We start from the raw sequence: 18,763 nt of genomic DNA, 5'->3' as shown, positions 1-18,763 counted from the left end.
TTTGTGTGCGTGCGCGTGTTTGCGTATTAACCCCGGCACCAGGAAGGACCACCAGGGAGGGAAGGGCGGTCCTGAGACAAGAGAGTCTTTGAACCTGATTACATTCCGATTTACACACACAGTGCGGTAATGTGTGCGGTCGCATGTCTTTTGCATCTCCGAATTAACAAATTGCATCTCTCACGATCAGAGCCAAGAGAGCATTTTAATCAAATTCCAAACAACCTCTTTCTTTTGTCTTTTTTTTTTCTCCCTGTGTTGACACTAATAGCGCTCAAGCTTCCTCTCTCCGACGCGCATTCCTCTGAAATGCCGCTGCGTAAAAATAGAAATACAGTTGTCCATAACTGGCACCCATTGACACAATAGCTCCCGTTCCTTATCCGTAGCTCCTCCCTATATGTGTGAGAGGGTGTGTGCGTGTGTGCGTGCGTAGCGGGTGGGTGACAGCTGGGCTCGCCGCGCTCCGCTCCAGTCTGGTAAGAAGCTTCATCTCCAAATAGGATGACCGTCGGCTTTTGTGGAAGGGACTGCGTACAGCTACGTAGCTAGTTCTGGGACACCCGGTTGGTTCCGTTTGTTCAGTTTACCTGAGGGGGAATCTAATAACTAAAACATCGCTTTTCCCTGTCTGTTTAGTGTGGATTTCCGATGGATATTCCGATCTGAAGTGGTGTGATTTGAGCGCGGCATGTAACAAAAAGAAGCGCAAGAGAAAAGTAGCGCTCGTATTGTTATTCTAAATCGAGTCCCATCTGAACTGCTGTAAGAGACAAATCTAATGGATTACTAAAAGGCAGAGCTATAGAAATACTCCAAGGCATATCCATTCATGAGCTGAAGGTAAGATTTCTTTGTTTATTTCAAACTTTATGCGCTTGCCTGTACCAGCCTTTCTCCAGCCACGGAGGCTTGTAATTCTGTACAGTCAGGCTGCCGGGCGACAAGTGCACAAGCTTCATTTGGGGGTTACTTTATTTACTTAATTTTATCTTACGTATTTATAAAGCATTTTAAAACTTATAAATGATAAGCTGTCAATTCTAAATTAAAAGCTAAACTTCGGTGGTTTCCTTGAAGATGAATAGTCTCTGCCGATGTAAACAGAACAGAATTCCGTGCGTAATCCTTTTTCTGCTGTTTACTCATATGGAATAAAGAAGTGCTAGTCTCCGAGGACCTATTTGGGATCACACCGAAGGTAAACACAAGCTAAACAATTATTCCTCTTAGCAGGTACATGAATGGTGTTTAAAATTAGGCGCTTGTCCGAACTTTTAGTATGGTTGTCCTTCTTCTAATTAATGTTTTTCTATTATATTCGTTTAGATTTCATAAAGTTACAAAAAAACAAAAAGAAAGAAAGAACAAAAAAGATAATTGGACTAAAATGCGCTTGTTAACAAACGCCTGATTTGTTTTAGAAAACGCACAGCACAAGTTTCACAGTGCATGACGGATTTTCAGTTGCCATTTATGTTCACATTAATTTACAATTAAAACCATAATTTACAGAGAAGGATAATGATGCTGACTGCTTTTCAACTGTCGATCTTTTTCATAAATCTCTAATCAGAGAGACCTGACGTTAATTATTGGTTTTATTTTCACGTTTTCATTTTTCTTAAGGGAGTTAATACTTTGCCGACTACCAATTTTTCACTGTTTCTCTCACACATAAACGCATGGACACACTGGGTATGGTGTGTTCAGGGATTTTAAGTTATGAGGATTGGTAACAATAACTTCTATCCAAAAGGATCAAGCTAATGCAGGAGCACCGGTGTCAGAAGTGAATTTGCTGTTAGATGAAGTGGTGCTGCACATTATTTTTATAAAAGCATGAAGAGAGGACCACATCCACCAGCCCCTCTGCCAACACCCAGTTACTCCAACGGTTGCCTCCTCTCCTGTCTTCTTCTCTCCTCTTCTCTCCTCTCCTCTCCTCTCCTCTCCAAAAAAATATTCCTCTAGGGGCACTGGGAAAAGCTGAGAAAATTTATTTTGGAAATGTAGCTTATAGATTAAGAAGTTTGCAAAAGAAGATGATGGAAATGGATGAACTGAAGCAGTAAAATATGCACACAGCAAAATATGCCCCTTGTCAGCTGAATTTCAGCAACTGCACATGGTATTTAGGAAATGTAATTCTGGTATCAGCTTAAAAAAAAAATGAAAAAAAGAGATTTTTTTTCACACCAATTCTGAAGGGAAAGGGTGCTGGAGTTAGCATTTTCTCGTGAAAAAGACTGGAAATATTTCAACCTTTTGCACAAGGGTTTTTTTTTAATCTGTGACCATATCTGTCCTGCCGTCAGTTGGCCAAACACAATGGCTAGGCTAATAGACATTAAATGGGACGACGAAGAAGAATGTTTTAGCATTTTGGTTGCTGTACCTCATCAACATAAGCCTCAAGGCATTTGCATTTCCTGGAGGCAGTTTTTGAGATGGTTCACAGGCTGTATATCCCACTGTTTCATTAAGGCTAAAACATCTCAAACCAAAGGGCTAATCCTGCTGTTAACACTTTATATACTAGCATGTTGTGGTGCAAATACGTGAATTACAGCATGATTACCTTTGTGACAGCAGCCTGCCTGTTGTCCTCTTGGAGAGGCAGAACACAGCAGAGCGACCCGAGTTGATGCTTGTATTTGGAGCAATGCTCTGTGGACCGTTTGATCCACCGATCTCCTAACAATAGCAAAGGGGACGGCATTGTGTGTGACTGATGTGAATTTGTCACTCTGTACATGTGTGAGTGTGTGTGTTAGAGGAAGACAGAGGCAGAGGGAGTTTGTATTTACCTTTGCCAGCTAAGGACACATTCAGATGCTGGCTGAATGCAGCGGGTCTGAATAATTGATAAATGGCTTTGGTCCTGTTCAAATGAATTGGCCCTCTATCATAAACACTGAGACCAGCCAACTGCTGTTAACCACTGGTCCTCATTCAGTCAGTGTCAATACTCAGTGTTCAATAGAGTGTGTATTTATGCATATTTTATAAAAGCCATGTTTTATTGATGCACATCCTTGGTGTGTGGGCTGTTTTTTTCCTTTTTAAAAAAACAATTAGAGTACAAGAAAGCATCAAACCTGTCTCACTCATCTGAGTGTGATTCATTGATGCTTAACCCATTTTCCAGTTTCCACATCTCTAAATTGCTGCCGCTTCAACAATGCTGCCTTAATGCTACATGACAAACCTTTCCTACTGGCATTTGTATATGTGGTTATTTGGCACACTTTGTTTGGGAAGTGCAGACCAGCTCATCATTTTAATGGAAATATCCTTCACGAATGTTGCTTGGCTCAGCTGTATGCCAGTCAGCTGTCTTTGCTTTTGATTTGGAAGGTGAAAAAAGAGACAGGAAGATATTTTAACTTGAGTTCACCCATTACGCTTAATTTAAATGTACTGAGAATACTTGGTGGAGGAAATGAGATGGCAGAATGGTAAATACCGAGATTCATTTTTTTTCAGCTGTAACTTTATTTTGTCGTCATCCCATCCTTTATGGTTAAGTCAGAACTTGTTTTAGCTATTGGCAATTTATATATGCACGTACCAGAACAGTCCAGTGGGCTCTATCCACAGCATGGCTCATTGAGAATGCAATCACTCTCTAATCACTTGCTTCAGCTTGTTGTTCCTGTTCTCGTTGTCTTATGCACACACAAAACACACACCCACATGGATACACAGTGCTACAGTTTCTAAGTATCATGCTGATACAACTGGCTGCTTTCTCCCACTTATTCATAACCCTTAAAATGACTCTATGCTGCTTGTGTTGAATTAACCATTCATGTGTTTAAAACTCTTCATTTTTACTACGCTGGAATAATTGATTGAGCGTGTTTTAAACTGTGTGCCAAAAAAGCCTGAAGCATGAAGGATCAACCAAGTGAGTGTCTGTTGTTGGCTGTTGGTACTTGGCAAAGCTTTGTTGTTAAAAATGAAGTGAATCAGAGTGATAGCCAGCCCACTATTGCTACTCAAGTAAAATCGGTTCCATGCTAAAAGAAGCCACATGTAAAATCAGATTAAAACATCATGGGTGTATTATTATGATCATTTATTTATTTATTTTTACTTCACTTAAATATTTGCAACATTACCATGTGGTAATACCTTTGTCACAGCTGAGTTTGGTCGCCTGTCATTAGTAAAATGGAGTGGAATGCAAATGCATTTGTAGAGATAATCCAAAAGCAGTGGGGCTTTGTGGGAGTGCCTGGGTGATGGATGAATGACTGGCCTTTAAAAGAGCCTAGTCTTGCACCACAGATCAGATGATGTAAATATGCAATGTTAAAATATGATGTCCTAGTTGTGGCCCGACTGTTGTTGTGTTTTTACAGGTGGCGACATGAGCTGTAATTCATGGGTAAGACCACAGTCTGTGTGGACTCATTAGGGCCACATCCGCTACTGTGGCTGTGGTTGTATCTGTGGTTTAGTTTGTTTGCTGGGAGTCAATAAGGAAATGTATGTCATGTGGATGCTAAGCATTGGGAAAACTCTGTTGCCTCTTCATTTGCTTCTCAAGCCCTATCATTGCTGATAGCACATGTGTGTGCATGCTCTGTGTGTAGTGTTAGTCAAACCTCGTCCAATTTTCTGTGTGTATAGTACCACAAAGCACGGAGGGTGGCTAATGGTGGGGTGGAGGGTGGAGTGTGCACTCACGGTGTGTACTCTGTGCGAGTATATGTGCATGTTTGCGTGGCAATGTTTGAGTGCATCTGTCCCTCCTCCCCAGGCCCCAGCGATTGGCACTGCATCTCTCATCTATTAATCATAGAGAGCGCTTGCTCTCTCGTTCCGTTGCCATAGTTTCAGGACCTGAGACAGTGTTGGGGTGCATGGCTGCCTAGAGAGAGGAAAAGTGAGAGTAAGAAGGAGGGGAGAGAGGAGGGAAGGAAAGGAAAGGAAGAAGGGAGGGAGGTGTTGCTGGAAGACAGGAGGAAGCGTAATAAAGGTAGAACATGGAAAGCAGAGCAGAGAAGGAAAGAGGGGAAAGTGACTGACAGAGCAATGGTGAGCTAACACACCGAGCAGGCCCGCACACAGTGGAGTGGAAGAACCAAAATGGATTCCATTTTTATCTCAGCAGTAAATCCTCCATCTCCTCCTGTGTGAGCATCTCTTCTATTTCTCTCTCATGCACAAATACATAAAAAACTCTCTCCATATCTCTGCTCTTTCCTTCCTAAAGAGAGCAGAAGAATATTTTCACAGTAGGTATCAGCTTTTGAACAGCACACTTGTGGGGTTGGAGCTTCTCGATGTGTCACAGTATGTTGAACTGCTGTTATTTCACCTTACTTTAAAATGGAAATGCTTTCCACTGAGCTTGGATGGAAGATGAGGCGCAGACCCCCTGTTTCATGCTCAGTTGGATGTTTTGATGGTAAATCATGCTGAATTTTGTGTTGCTATTATGTTAGTCAATGACGGATTTTGGAAATCAACCACTATGGAAATTTCCAAGCCAGAGAATACCTCATCCTTTCAAGCTTTTTCTCACTGTCTTCATGTTTTTGCTTCTTATGCTGTCCTGTTTTCTTTCTTCCTACACTCAGATTTTCTCCCCTCGGTGCAGATGGAATACTGAACATGCGCTTTCACTTTCACAGAAGTGGCCCTTGTTTTGTCTGTTAGGCTTTGTGCCTCCCATATGACCTCATAATCTCATTTGGGTCTTTTAATGGCTAACCCTGCACTAATGTGGTGGTTGTATTATCGCCTTGTCTCTTCACATCATACCCTGCTTGTGAGTATTTCCAGCGGGAGCTTTTTTGGAGAGTAGGTAACTGGCAGCACTGTAATCATGGGATTCTCACTACATACAACCTTTTACTTAAATGCATGTACACAAATAGACACAGACTCTCGTGCACACACACAGAAGACACGTCTAAGTGCTCTCAAATTCAGGCAGTGGGGCATTTTCTTTCATGTCAGTAAGGTTGAAAAAGAATAAAGAAAGCTTGTCAGTTTTACAGTGATGCATGCAATGGGTGCCAGTGGGCAGAAACCCAATAATACCTGATTGTGAAGTACACTGTATAGTACTCCCTTCTCCATGTGTGGACTTCTGCAGGGGAATTACCATTAGGAGACAGAGGGACAAAGAGAGAAGTGAGAGGGTGCGTTTACTCTCTGTGCTGATGGCACTGAAGTGCTTTTGTGCCTTTGAAGTGATGGGATTGCAGGTGACATCATAGCGGCCGCATTCTCAGGTGCAGCAGGTGAATTAATCCAGGTGGAGGATGGGGGTAAAGGTGCATGTATGTGTATGGGTGAGTGTGCAAAAGTGTAATGCTCTTGAGTATCAGTGGAAGCAAGCATGCATGTGTGTGTGTGTGTGTGTGCGCGCATCTGTCATCAAAGCAGAGGAAAGCCAGTGCGTAAGGTGATCTGTATGCTCACGGCAGAGCAGCAGTCATCCTCTCCCGGAGGCTACGAGCCTCGCTGAATGTGGAAGAAGCAGCTTCTTCTCAGAAGACCCGCTGCTGGTTACCACGTGTGGGCAAAACTAGGCTCAACCAACTTAGTTTATCATCCATGTTTCTGGATTTGTTCCACAGCAACCTTTCTGTTCAAATTATGTCTCAGTAGGGTTATAGTATAACATCATCTAATACTGCTCACAACAACTTGATGCTTGAGCTGTTCAGCTCAAACAACCACACTGATACCTGAATCAGCAGGTTATTATTGTTCATCTGACACACTGATGATGATCAGTGTAATTGTGCCTTGGTGAATATTGATTATTTCCATGTGTTTGGAAAAGCCTTACAATAACCTGCAGTTTTCCTTGCACATAAGCTAGAAATGGAGAAAAACTTTTATTTAAAAACATTTATTCATAAGATCAATTCCAACAAATGTGACACTATAGCTAGTTTGTTAGTTTATACTGTTAGTGTTAGTTAGTGTATACTGTTACAAATAGAAACATACAAACTACATGTTCTTCAGAGTTTCTCTCATCCCATGTTAAGAAATTCTCCCCGTCACAGTGGCTGGTAGACTACAAGTGATTCCCTGGAGGGTCCTCTATTTCACAATCCAATCAGGCAGAACTCAGAACAATATTACCTCTGTGTGTGTGTGTGTGTGTACATTTATTACATAGTTAATGAACAAATTGCAGCCATGTGGCATGGTCTGGTGGTGTGGCTGGTGAAAAAAGAAATACACACGTGCACACACACACACACACACACACACACACACACACACACACACTCCATTCCCCAGTCACTGCCTTTCTTCTTCCCTCTTTTCGCCACAATGCACACACATGCTCCACCACAAGGCCCCCAGTGTTCTTGGCCTGTCTGTCCATCAGCTCATGCAGAGCGCTGGGCTGGGAGTACTTATCATCACTCTGCTGAATGGGGGCCTCACAAAGGCCCACTCACATCACATACACACATGTATACATGCATGCGGTCCAGTCAGCACACGGAGGCTGCTCGGTGTAGTCAGGGCTGCAGGTCTGATCAAATGAATGGTGGAAGCCTGAAGTGACACTGGGAGGAGGGATGCCTCATAGCTATATGCGGACACTAACATGCAGACAGATAGGTTACATGGTAATCTTAAAGATCAAATAAAATATGTTAAAACATGTTTAAATTGCTTTGTAAAAGATTTTCTTGATAAGTTTTGTTTACTGTTGAAATGAAGAGACACTTAGCCTATCACAATTATAGAAAATAGGAAAAAAAAAGCCAGACTTCCTCTATTTCAAGATCAATCCATTCGTTTTCTATTCCCACTTAATCCAATTCAAGGTTGTGGAGGGGGGTGGAATCTATCCCAGCTGCTATCAGGCTAGACGTGGGACACACCCTAGATGGGTCTCCAGTCCATCACAAGGCCAACACAGGGACAAGCAATAAAAGCAAAAACTCATATACATACTCACTCCTAGAACCAATTAGGAATTACCAGTTGACCAAGGATGCATGTTTTTGGGCTGTAGGAAGCTAGAGTACCCCGAGAAAACCCATACACGCAAGGGGAGTGCATGTGAGGTCACAAATCATAAGATCTGTTGTGACCTAATGACTCATATTGTTTTTCATACAAGAGGCAAATGACTTAAATAAGATATAACACATAGACTTTCAGATTTGCTGGGACTTGGATTTATTTACCAGCTCTGACCCAGGTTTCCAGAAAGAAAGGGAAGAAGTGGAATTTAGCAAAATTTCAAACTTTTCAAAATCTTAAAATATGTCACTTGGCAATAGCTTGTGTAGAAATATAGTTGAAGACTAGATTAAGCATCTGGCAAGCAAGATTTGACAGTCAGTCAGTCTGACAGCCATGCAGATATGTTGTAGATTAGGGGCAAATAGAAATACACAGACACACAGAGGTAACTAAAGACAAACAGAGAGTCAGACAGCCTGTCAAAGAGGGTAATAGAAAGAGCTGGACAGTTAGTTAAAGAGGAAGGCAATACAGCTTTGAATCACAGAGGGCAAAAATCTCCATGCATCTCTTTTTCAAAATGATTTCACATGAAAAGAAATCATTTTCCACCTTTCCCCATCCACCCCTTTTAATGTGGACAAAAGGTGCTCTGTATGTGTGCAGGTAATCAGGGAAGCAGGTTGATAGGCAGGAAGACAGACAAGCTGTGAGGCAGGCAGGGAGAAGTTGTGCCCTGCATAATAATGTATTCATTCATCCCCCCACTCTGATAATGTTCACAGCTATCTTAGGTTGATTCATTCATGACATTCTGCTGGGGGCCTTTTTTCGTTTTTTGTTAAAAAGCCTTGTTGCTTTTCTAAACCTCTTACAGTTTTCTGATGAATTGTTCAGGAGGTGGATTTGTGAAGGTGAATGAAGCTGGGTGCATGTATTTTAGCTGGTGATTATTTGGCATTTCTTCCTTCAGTTGATGTGTTTACAGACTTAAATAGAGAATTCTGCCATAAAGCCTGGTTTGGTTTCTAAGTAGTTTAGTTTCACTGGGCAGTGACCCAGTTGCAAGTATAGAAAGTATGTATTCATCATCTTACACACTTAACCATCTCGTCTGTTTCACTGACAAGTCAACTGTATTTCTTTTGTTTTCATTTTTTAGTGGAATCTGTTTATTTTATCTATAAAAAACAACAACAAATCATCCATTTATTGATTGCAGTATTACACAGTAATTGAACCCTTGATTATATAATTGGATTTGGAATCTGAGTGAGGAAGCATGGCTGTGAGCCCAACTCTTCTGAGGAGGGTTTGATGAGTCAAAACTGGTCAGACATCATCACAGTGAATTAGTCCTGTTTTTGGAAGATTATTAAATGTATGTGTGTGTTTTTTCAGCGTCACGTCTTGTTTGCGTAAAGGCTTAAGACTGCTGTTATTAGCTGTCTAACAGGTAAGAAAAACAGAAGACAGTCAATCTGTTAGTCACCCTCCTTCATTTTATGTCTTCATCTTTCATTCTGTGTCTGTCTGTCTTTGTTTCACACTGCACATGTGAGCTAACTCCACATGTATTAGATCTAGTAATGCTAGCCTGGTAACCAGATAGGAACACTGTGTGTAAGATGAGGTTGTCTACAGGCACTATTCGTTAATCATTTACGTGGAATGGATGAGTCTTATTGACGTCTTTTGCACAGCTAATTTTAATTCATGAAGTGATGCTCTATCTATCTTTATTTTAATCATATAATAACATTTTCAGCTGGTTTTAAAGGGTAATTTACCCACTCACTGTGACTTTAAGACAATTTTTGTTGCTATTGTGTAAGTGTTTTTAGAAAGGATACATGACTACCTGGTCTCCATCTTGAGTTTACACTGCAAAATTACAGTACATTACATCACTACTTATGACGACAAAGACATCAGACAGCAAGGAAAGGAGGTAGGATGAGTCTTTGGAGGTGCAGCTCTGACCTAGATACGATTGGGAGTTTGCAGCATTAAGCTGATCCTGTTGTGTAGGCCTATTGTTGTCATTCTGCATCTACCTGACTTTGATCTTCATCCTTCCCATATACGGCACTGAATATGTTTTTCTGCTCAATCCTGTGAGGTACTGTTATCCTGGGCTCACTTCTTCTAGCAGACTGGTTGATTGTCAGAGGCTCTATCAAGAACAAACAGCTTTTCATGCAGCCAGCCGATAAGCTGGGACATAGTGGTGTGTTCACTCTGGCGCCTCTGCAATAGTCATTTGTTTCAGACATTAACAGGTGAAGGACTGAGTGTGTGATTGTGAGTGTGAGTGTGTGTGTCTGTGCATGTGTGCTTTGTGTTAACTCTGGGTGACCCAGACTTTGGTAAATGAATAGTCACAGATAAAACAGACAGCTCAGACAAAGATATTTGGTGTTATTACAACACAGTGAGGAAAGAGGATGTGGTTACTAATAGCTTGATTCTTTACGTACATTCGGGTGTACACAATTTACGCACATGCACATACCATCAAATACACATGACTGAGTGCAAGCATGCACAAATATTTGAACTCAATAAACCAAGGCTAAAGCCAACAAATGGCTGACAGCTGAGCAGTTAATGGTCTGCCTGAAATTTATCCAGTCGTAGAATTTACTATCTAAAAAAGATTTCCTATTTTATATTACAATGGTACATGTTACCTGTTACACATATTTATCATAAATAACCTTAGATGTGAACTTTTGCTTCCCATTTTTGCATCATGTCCAAGCAAGTCATTTGATTTTTATACAGATATTTTTTGAGGCACTTACTCATAATTCCCCATCTTTTATTCTAGTTTGAGAGGTATGCTGATAACAGAGTGCAGACATCTGCAGGGTTTCAGTTATTTCCATATCCACTTCACACCAGCGTCTCCATCTTATTCAGAGTGATTTAAAGAAGCAGCCTACATGGCCTCAATTACCTGTGGGGTTCCTTATTTCCTACCTCTGCACCTTGCATAATAAGCCACGACGTTTTCATTGCCTGTCCCACCCTGGAGGCACTCGGATAGTTACTCCCTCATCATGGTGATTTCCATGCTTGTAACGCTGGGCTAATTACTATTGTAAAATCTGTCTGGGCTGTGACAACAGCATCAGCTGAATGGAAATGATGAGCACACAGGAGGTACTTTTAGTGAATTAATTGTTATCTCGAATCCTTGACTAGAGTTAATGTGACACAACATGAAACGAGGGACTATTTTTATCCAAAGTATCTGACTGGAAAGCAATGGAGTTGATGTTTAGCTTGAATGAATCGGTCCTAGCTGCAAGGCTGTATTGTGTTACATTTGGATGAAAACAGAGTTGGATTGCTTCAGCCAGTTTGGGAAAATCCAAAAAGAACAGTCATCTTCTGATCCAGCTGAGTAGTGTCTCATCTGTTTTTCATCCTTAATTCCTTGTGCCACCATATTGAGATTAAATAAAGATTGCGGTTATGAGAGTTATTGATTTTAGTGGCTAGAATGTTAGCCGATTCTCAGGAGCTTTTTATAGCCATTAGCAATGGTTATTCATTCCTTCGGATGCATTGTGTTACAGCTAAAGAGGGTGTAGAAGCGGATAGCAAGATTGTAATCAATACAAGCATTAATAGTTCTTTTTTCTATGTCTTTTTTCCCGTTTCCACAGATGACTGCTGCCTTCCCCTTTTTAGACAAAACCACTTCTATCATGAGTTCACCTCATGATTTAAATGCGCTTGAATATTGTCATCATATGATGTGGTCATAAGAGTGCAACAACAAAACCACCGTAGAAAGGTTAGTCATAGGAACAGCTTGCTGACTACAGTGGGCCTGCCATATGCTTCAAGTAAACAGAGCTAAAGGGAGATATTATTCACAGTGGGATGTAATGACGAGCTGAATGCAGAGAAAAAGGGGGACCTGATTAGGGAAGAGGTTTTGGTTACCCTTTTAACTGATAGCTATCTCTCAAACAGACAGAAAGAGAGGAGCACCTGTATTGCAGTCATTTGTGCAAGAGAACAAATAGTGGATTTTATTACCTTGCATATGATGGAACTTTATCCACCTCTGAGGGGTTTTATGGTGGAGTATAATGAAAAAATATATGCCAGAGATAAGAGGCTTTTTGTAGATGTTTACAGCATTTATAAATCCCTGATGTCTTTATCAAATACTACACACAATTTGGCTGGCAGAGACATGTAAACAAATAAACGCATATTCTAAATAAATACTCTCAGAAACACACATTGCTTTAGGTTAGAAACATGCTATGCTATGGGTTGGGTTGTGTATGTGTCCCTTTTTGGTATCTACTATCTGGGTTTTGGGCAGGATTCAAAGTATCGAGTATCGGTGAGTCGGACATGTGCTGGGAGTCAGATGACTTTGTGGTCAGATGAAGATCTGATCCATAAGAAACCGGATTTTCTGACTCAGGTTTTCTTTGTTTTGCTGGCATCAGATGGCGGCTGGAGAACGCAGTTTAACGAGGGGTCAGCTGGGATCTATGGACTAGGACTGAAGCAATTAACAGATTAATCTGTTAAGTGACCCACTACAATTTAATTGGAAAATATTTTAATGATCATGGAATCATTTCAGTTAGCCAAGCAATTGTTGTTAAAGCTCATATTTCATTATGATCTGAACATTTCATGTCTTTGAACTGTTGTTGGTCTTTTTTATACATAATTTAATTAAATGATGAAGTGCAAGTGATTAAGATTGAACAGTTTAACCACATTTTCTATTCATAGTGCGATAGCAGAGCATAAAAAATAATTAATCGAATAGTCAAACCTAGACAAACAAGCCTTATATACTTTCAAATGAACAATGTCTCTGTCTTGACTGTTTTTGGCATCATCGCCGACTACAACTCAACTGGGAGCACTAAAGCAAGGTATGTTACAATATTGCTGCATAATATAACACTTTTCACACCATCTGTTGTTTCTTTCAGTTACAATATGTTCATGAAAGTGAACATGAGAGTGCAGCCAACTAGGAACACTAAGTCACAGTTTCTATCAGCGCAACAAGCTCCTCAATTATAGATTTTGGCAGTGTGAGCGCTTTATTCACCCCTTTTTGTGATGTGGAGAAAAGATTGATTCAGGTAGATCTGTTTGCATGGTGTGCTGTTTCCTGTATTGAAACATAGCATGGATGTGGTTTGTTCCATTGAGTGTTGTTGAGTGTTCAATCAAATCTGATTGTGTTTCTGCCCACCCACACTGCAAGTTGAGGATGTTGGCTATAAGCTGTAGTGGTCAATCACAAAGAGCCATTCAACCAAATGCCTCCCCTTAAACAGATCAAATATAAAGATAAGACATACAAACTCGTGTTGGATGCACAAACAAATCATATGATATTTCCCCTTTCTGCGTTTCAGTCAACACGGCAGCCGGTTTGTTTTCCCAGGCTTTAAGCTATTGAGATACAGGGGAAAGTATCAGGTCGCAAAAAATAAATGCTCTACCTGCCTCCCTGTAGGTAAACTAGGAAGTATTATTCACATGTACAGTTTATCTTTGTGCACAGTTATCTTCCACAGGTAAGACAAAATTTGTGACACCTTTTGGAACAATTATCAGCTTTGCTCTACAGTTTCCTACAGAAGACTTACAGTAGCAATAATACATCAAAAATGGACACTGTTTTGTTGTTGCTTCTACCTAAGTTGATGTTATCCCTTTGACGGGTTCTTGTTTTTTTTTACTCTGTACAAACGTTTTTGCCTAAATGGCACAAATTCTTGCACATAAGTGGAAATTTCCAACTTTGGGCCTGATTAACTAAACGTTTGCATGTGGGTAAACTTGATAGCACATGCAAAAACATGTTGCAGTTGATTTACCAACCCAGTGCACCGAGGATTGCATCTGTTAAATGGACAAAATAATGTGCACAGTCCATTTAGCCCGTTTGCCAATGATGAACATGCAATATGGGCATCTCTGCCAGAAAGCACAAAATATTGGGAGGAGCAGATTCAAATAGATCAACATAGTACATACAAGGAGGAAGCTAGACACCTCAAAGGCAATGGAGAAAACACATCTATTCTGATTGTTTTTATATTTTTGGTATGCTAGCTCTGAGTCTGGGAATGCTGTAGGTCTGCTGGCATTGAGAGCCCTCACCATCACTTGTACCCCATCTTCAATCCCTCTCTTAAGGGCATTAATGACCATCGTCAGTCCAGATACAGCACTGACCAGCTGCTGTGTGCCCCATTAGCACAGACATCGCACATCTTGTGGGTAACAGAAGGTGCCACAGGAGGCATGCTCATTTGATCAATATGTCTTGGGCTGAAAGTTTTATTTTGTGAATAAAAATTATTATTTTGTCACATAGCTACCTTGCTCTGCAGTCAGCTCTAGTGTGTCATAGTATTCCAGTCATCTGCTCCTCACAGTAAGGGAGCTGCACCTGTTGCTAAATCTTGGTCAGAGGCATCTCCTGTGCCGACCCCACCTGGCTTATATGCCCAGTTTTTATTAATTGTTCCAAATTGTTTTGGAACTTCATCTTATATCTTGTAACCTCTTCTTAACCTCATATGGTGTTCTTTTTACTGTTTTGTGCCAGCTGTCAGCTGATTAACTGTTTAACAAATATTTATCCATATTGAAGTCATTCTGGTGACATTAAGATTTCTTTGCTGGAGCTCAGCAATATTTCAATTTGCTTCATCCACTAATATCTGTATCTCCATTGGGTCAAATTTCATTTTGCTTTTGTGACCTTCCTGCTCTGTTTCTAAACTATTCATGGTGAAACCATAATGCTAAATCCTTATTTGAATATTGCTGCTTACACCTGTTATCAATTGCACCAACATTCTTAGTTAATCAATTGCAAATCATAAAACAGATAAATGTAAATAAATAAACACGGTAATGCAATTTTGCTCCCTTTATCAGCGATCTCAGTGAATCAGGCCTTTTGTCTTTTGAAATGCAACCTAAAATAGTTTTGTGTACAAAACGCAGTTGAGTTTGAACTGGTTTGTTTTTTCCTGTAAATGCTGGTAAGATTTAGTGTAGTTTAGAGCGTTACCATGAGGATGGATTGGCTGTGAACATGAGAAATGCTGTAGATGTGCTTTTTGTGCTTGTCCTCTCAAGTACTCAGCATGATGCTCTTGTACTTGAGATTTTGTGCATTTTTTTTTTTTGCAAAAATCTGTGAAGGACTGTGTACATCAAAGTTTTTACTTTGTCTTTCGTATTCTTTGTACCACCCCTGCTGTGAGCCTATGTGTACTTCAGTTGTGTGCAAGTGAGTGTCTGTGATGCTCTGTTGACCTTTTGTGAGGTGAATCTTGTAACGCTGGGAAAGCGGAGCAAGGTGGACCAGACCAAGGCAGTAGAGGAAAAACGGGGCAGACAACCTGCACACAGACCCTTCTTTATACCCCATTAATAACACAGTTCCACGAAGGACAGCCCGAGGCCAAAGAAGCTCTGTCAAGGTAGTTCATTGTGCTTTGGGAAGTGAGTTGTTCATATGGTAATAGCTGCCGAAGCGGGTTTCTTCAAAGCTCGTTTGTTTTAGTGAAAGTTGTAGTCACTCACTCACGGCGCCTGGATGGAATGTGACAGGGTGCACTGCTGTTTAGTTACTGTAGCTTAATTGACCCTGAGAAAGCCGAGCGAAGGCGGAGGAGGGCGGGAAGAGGGTTAGCTCAAAAAGAAACAGAGGAAGAGGGAGGCTGGGAGAAACGGACATAGCAGTGGGGGGCAAAACTAGAAAAGAGAAATTGATGGAGACAGAAGGAGAGAAAGAAAAGGGAGGATGCTTTGTTTTGGCAGAAGTAGCTCTCCATGGGAATCTGTTAGGCAGAAAACGTCTTATTGGTGAGATGGAAATTTCTCTGATCTTCCTTTTACTAATGAGCCAACTTGTCCAGAATCATCATCTTTCTAATTATTTACTTCATTGTTATTTACTGTTCCATTTATAGTTTACTTGCTCATTGTATGCTGAGCCGCATTTTTATTTTCTGGGTCATGGAAAAGCTCAGTCTTGTCTTTTCTCATTAAGCTACAATGAGATAATGTTCCAAAAGAATATGACTCTGCAGGGAATATAGTTTTCCTGCAAGATAGTTTTTTTTTTCCTTTTTGCTCTTACCAGAGATGATAGTTCTATATATAGATATATAGTAAAGTAAGGAGACATCGTCCTCAAGGGGAAACTTTGTTCAGAGATGGCAATCAATAATGAAATATGTTAAAAATACAGCCATAATTAGAAACTAAAGGAGATATAGAGAATATGTTTTGGGGTATCAGAGGACACTTTGATGCACATAAAAATGAAAAAATCTTGCAATACATTTATCTCCCTCCTAAGTGATAATGTAATTTTCTTCCTCATCTGAAGAAAACATTGGTCAAAATCCTGATTCTTGTTATGTCGTGTAAATACTTCTTTTTGAAAAACAAAAAAACAGCTTTAGGACACAAATTCTTTCTCAAAAACTGAGAAACCAATATTTTTTGGGCATATGGACAAATATTTCTTGATATCTGTTGAGACTGGGCTGTTTAAAATAGTAAAACCTTAGAAATGTGAAGGACATTTTTTTGTTAGGAGTCCTTTTTTTTGTCTTAAATAAATACCCACTGAGATCAATACAGTTTAATCATGTTATAAACTTTACTCAGCTTGGGCTGCAAAAGGATTTGCCCCTCTGAATGACAAGTATTGATAATTCTTTATTTGTGTAAGCTTGCACAATCAGTTTAAGTTGCTGCTGTCTTGTAACAACACAAAGTGTGAAGTGGACAGAGATGTGTGAGTGTGTATGGGGAAGTCGATGGGAGGGTGTTTGACTGTTTGACATTCCCCTGAAGACATAACTCGTTAGCTCTAATCTGACAGGTGTGACGAAAGACACAGACACACCACACACTCATGCTCTCACAATACACACACATGGATTTGTTTGTGGGCTTGAGAGCCACATCATATGACCGGATCTTTTGCACAAATGCTTCCTAGAACACTTCTTCAAAACAGACTCAACCTAAAACAGGACAAGTCATGTCCCACTTTTCCATCTGGTTAAAAATTTCTCTTCTGTCTCCACTCTGTCCAGAGGTCACAGGGTTAATCCAAAATGATGAGACCTCTGCAGACCTTGGTCAGACTCACCATTATTTGGGTTAAAACTGTTTAGCAATTGGAGGCACTATTTTAAGACCCCAGCTGCTGCTTCCCCTGTTCTTTATATATCTCTCAGTGGGAAACTCAAAGTCATTGATCTATTGCCTAGCAGCAGCACCCCACCCCACCTCACCTCACCTCAGTGGGAAGCCACAAAGCATCCACCCTGCAGCTTTCACCTTCAGATAGCATACCAGCTACATTGCGAGGTCAAAAAACCAAAAAAACCAAAACATTAAAGAGAATCAGATAAAGATGCTTTTAGTGACACCAGCAGCCACTAAAAGCAACACTGTGATGCTAAGCAAGTTCCTGCTTTGTGTTTGGTATAGAGAAGCTGTGAATCGTAGTCCATGAATTATAGACCTTTTTACCCTTGCCCTTTTGTAACATTTGGGAATAGTAAAGTATTCCTCAGGTATGTGGACTGAAAAAAAGATAAAATACCGCCTGCATCTCCAGCCAAGCATTAAATAGCCTGGCGGAGCGCTGCTGTTGATGAAGACGAACAAAGAACCCATGTGCCTCTCTTAGAGAGTTTAAATATTTTTGCTTCTTTTTGGTGGTGTTGCTGCAGATGGGAGATTTTGCTTGTTTTTAAAATTAAACTACTTATTAGAGTGGATAATTTAACTGAAGCGTAACATTGTGCAAGTTTTATAATAAATTTACCTCTTCTGCACTTGCAGAGGGGAAGTTTTCTCTGCACAAAAACTGATTTAGGTTGTTAAAAAGACCTTGCAACACTGTTAAGTAATGTTACACCACATATTTTGTCACAATAATAGTTGACCATGTTTAATTTAATGTATTTTTAAAGAGTAATTTGATCAGACATTTAATTTTCCTGACTGTTTAGACATGGGTAAGACCAACAGGAGAGATGATAGCCAAAAAAGAAACTCAGGTTCTCAATCATCTCAGATTCATCTTCTTCTCAGTCTGAATCTGTCTTACAGTTTCTCTCCTCTGTCCTGTCATGTTCTGTACGATCTGTGTTAGTGGTCAATGTAGAAGAGCAATGAGGAGGAAAATGACCCATTTAATCCTGCAGTATATGTGTGTGTGGGGTCCATGTTGCTCATGTTGCAAGGACCAAAATATATCACATGATATAGGGATACACACATGACTTTAATCCTTATACTGCAAAGTTAAGGGAAGGTTAAGGTCAGGTTAGGCAAGCAGAAGTTATGACTGAGGCTAAATAAATGCATGTAAATGTAATGTCCTCTGAAGTCACAGATAAGAGCTCTGTGTGCAAGTGTTAATTAGAGTGCTTAGTGAGGGTTAGTGCCGGACTGTCTACGAGCTTGGGCACCCAATCTCTCACGTAAAAGTCAATACAATCTAAGTGTTTTTCCAAGAGACAACAAGACTTAAGACATGTTTGAATAGAGTAGCTGAAGAGTGTGGGCAAATAAATTTAGATGAAATTTGCTAAAGTCTAAATCCAAATGTAATAACTTGGAATAATTCTGATCCATGCAAGCTATCTCCATGCAAGGACAAATTAGCCCTCATTCAGGTACTGAAATGAATATCATCAGACTGCTTTTAAAAGCTCTTTTCTCTCTCTTAAAACTTATGCAG

General features: G+C 40.3%; 1 protein-coding gene across 3 annotated transcripts in view; it reads left to right on the top strand.

The window, feature by feature from the left end:
• The first annotated feature begins 473 nt into the window (after nt 1-473).
• The window catches only part of sema6a (sema domain, transmembrane domain (TM), and cytoplasmic domain, (semaphorin) 6A), a 118,978-nt gene continuing 100,688 nt past the window's right edge, over nt 474-18,763 (top strand). For all 3 annotated transcript variants that reach the window (XM_041999049.1, XM_041999050.1, XM_041999048.1), the window contains exon 1: nt 474-843. The gene's annotated coding sequence lies outside the window, so the exon portion shown is untranslated. The remainder of the gene's footprint in view (nt 844-18,763) is intronic.

This window comes from Melanotaenia boesemani, chromosome 11 (assembly GCF_017639745.1).
Source record: "Melanotaenia boesemani isolate fMelBoe1 chromosome 11, fMelBoe1.pri, whole genome shotgun sequence".
Classification (NCBI taxonomy): domain Eukaryota; kingdom Metazoa; phylum Chordata; class Actinopteri; order Atheriniformes; family Melanotaeniidae; genus Melanotaenia; species Melanotaenia boesemani.
Note: the sequence above shows the minus strand (reverse complement) of the source record. Positions and strands in the feature narration are given on the sequence as shown.